This window comes from Chiloscyllium punctatum, chromosome 30 (assembly GCF_047496795.1).
Source record: "Chiloscyllium punctatum isolate Juve2018m chromosome 30, sChiPun1.3, whole genome shotgun sequence".
Classification (NCBI taxonomy): Eukaryota; Metazoa; Chordata; class Chondrichthyes; order Orectolobiformes; family Hemiscylliidae; genus Chiloscyllium; species Chiloscyllium punctatum.
The window spans coordinates 64,966,393-64,968,998 of NC_092768.1; the positions used below are offsets into that span (position 1 = coordinate 64,966,393).

At 44.1% G+C, this 2,606-nt stretch overlaps 1 non-coding gene across 1 annotated transcript; it reads left to right on the forward strand.

Annotated features, from left to right (window-relative positions):
* Positions 1 to 1,876: 1,876 nt before the first annotated feature.
* Positions 1,877 to 1,958, forward strand: trnas-uga (transfer RNA serine (anticodon UGA)). Its single transcript has one exon. It is a non-coding gene; the product is annotated as a tRNA-Ser (tRNA).
* The last annotated feature ends 648 nt before the right edge of the window (positions 1,959 to 2,606 follow it).

Here is a 2,606-nt window from a genome sequence, read left to right on the forward strand (position 1 = left end):
TGCTGCTCTAATCGAATTTGTAGTTCTTGCCATTTGTCCGTATTGCTACTAGGGATAGCTGGTCGTGGCAACTCGTGACTGCCACACAAATTCTTTGCCAAAATTGGATAGTCCCGCAACGTGATTCGCAGTGCACGAAATTTGCAATGAGTATATGCCACGCGGCAAGTTAAAAAGCACGCTTCCATTTATTAAAGTAAGTTTCTGGGAACTGACAGCCAGATTCCTCCTTACAATCGGAATTATGACAACACATAAACCAACAACCTCTCTCAGAGACAAGTGACCAATGCCCATCTTGTGCCGGACAAACGTAGTTGACAAGATTGCACGCAGGGACTGCACAGAAAACTATAGAGGAGAAGCAGAGAGACGACCATCGAGCTGCAGTCATGCAGTTCAGTTACCCTGTAAACCCCATGCACAGCTGTGCCTTGTAGGTACACACAGGGCACTGAGTGTCTCTGACTCCGGGACTTGGATCTCGGATTATATGACCGTCTGCAGCACTGGTTACTTCCTTGTGTGAGGTAACTCCCGATGGAACATATGTAAAACACGATAGCTCATTGAGAAATACGTCCAAAATAGGACCCAAGAGACGTATTTCTGTTGTGTTTCTCGTCCTGTTCCTGACATGACATCCAGCATTGTACTTATTGTGTGCTTCCTGACGGTTCGGTGCATGCTTCCGTGATCGCATTGTGTGCAGTAACCTGCGTTTTAGCTGCAATTACGTGTGTTTGAAACCTAGGACCACCGGCCTCTATTTTATTTTCCTCTTCTCGTGCGCAATTGCAACACAGTAAATGATCAATTAATATTGGAAAATGACATACACAGGCGTGTGAAAAGCCCAGTTTCCATGTCAATTATGCAAAGATTAGAGATTACTTTGATTCAGGAGATAAGGATGGAAAGTGTGTTTGGGTAGAGATGAGGAACATTGAGGAAAGGGGAAACCAGCCGCTGTGGCTTACAAGAACACTAACAGTAACCATAGTGTAAAAAAAAACGTACAGGAAAAAATAGCGCCTGTGAATGATAAAAGAAGGCAAGAATTATGGGACACATTCATTTCCCTTCTTCCTCTCCCGTTTGAATTGCAAAGAAACTTTGAAGAAAAACAATCGAAAAGTTATATATGCCCCATCGAACAACGTGCGCCATACCTTGGTCATTGACTACTGTAGATTAGAATACTTACAATGTGCAAACAGGCCCTTCGGCCCAGCAACTCCACACCGACCCGCCCGAGCCCAAATGCATTCGTCTCCTTTGACCCCGTCAATTTAGCACGGCCATTTCAACTAACCGGTACATTTTTGGACCATGGGACAAAACCAGAGCAAGCGCACGCAGCCACGGGGAGAATGTGCAAACTCCACACATTCAGTTGCTTGAGGCGGGAATTGACCCTGATTCAGTGGCATGGTGAAACAGCAGCGCTCACGATGGTGTCAGCGTGAGATGGGACTTATTTGCCTTCTTTAATTGGGAAAAATCTCTGTCATTGTGAGCATCTGGAAAGATCGGTTCCTTCGCCAGAAAAAGAAATGAATATGTCATTAAACTTTGTTTGTTTCATGTCCAAGAATACTCAGATCAATAGCTCCCTTGATTACCTCTACTAGTCATGTTCGCAAAGAGATCTAGCAAATTGCCAAGTGTGATTTTCCTTTCAATGAATAATTTTGACTCAATTTGGCTGCAAATGTGTGCTAACTTTGTGCTTTTCTTCTTTTACATTGGTGTCTCGCACCTTTCAAATGACAGCAAAGGTATGAATGGAGATGGAAACATTTAACTCAAGTCAGCGGCAGCATTCAATGAGATCACGGCTGATTTGGTCAGTGCTCAGGGTGCGCCACTGTCTGTAGTCATGGCCGAGTGGTTAAGGCGATGGATTTGAAATCCATTGGGGTTTCCCGACGTAGGTTCGAATCCAGCTGACTAAGTTATGAATGCTTTCCTGGTGGAACAATTCAAAGTTCAGAAGGTCTGTTTTGCAAACCAGGCCTGTAATTTGATTAGACTTGAGAAACTCGAGTTCTTCGTCAGAAATGCACCACATTTAAAACATTATCTCTGTTTCTCTTTCCAGATACACTGCTCGACACATCGGGTTTCTGCAGTTGTTATTGAACGCCCTGAGCAGAAGTGCTGCTTTTCATTAGATTCCTTTAATCCCTTGTCCTCTGTTCTCTGACTCTGGTCATTGGCAACACTTCCTCCTGCTCGTCAGGAGGATTTTGAATCAATTCCCCATCGCTCCCTCTCCCATCATTACAAACAACCGCAGGAAATTGCCACTTAACCATCTTTGTTCCAAAATGAAACTCACCAGCCTAGGAATTCTCTCCACCAAACGGGACTTCTCATCCCTGGACATGGTGCAAGCCAGAGGATTGTGAAGAGATACTGTGAAAATATTGTCAGTTGGCAGTTGGAAAAATGTTTAGGAAGCAAACCATATAATTTAGGCTCCAGCTTTGGAAATCTTGAGAAACTCTTTGGGAAATGGAATCATAGGAGATTGAAGAAGTGTAAATTGTCAGTCCGAGTAGAGCAAGGGACATTGACTCTGATGTTCTCGGCACAGGAAC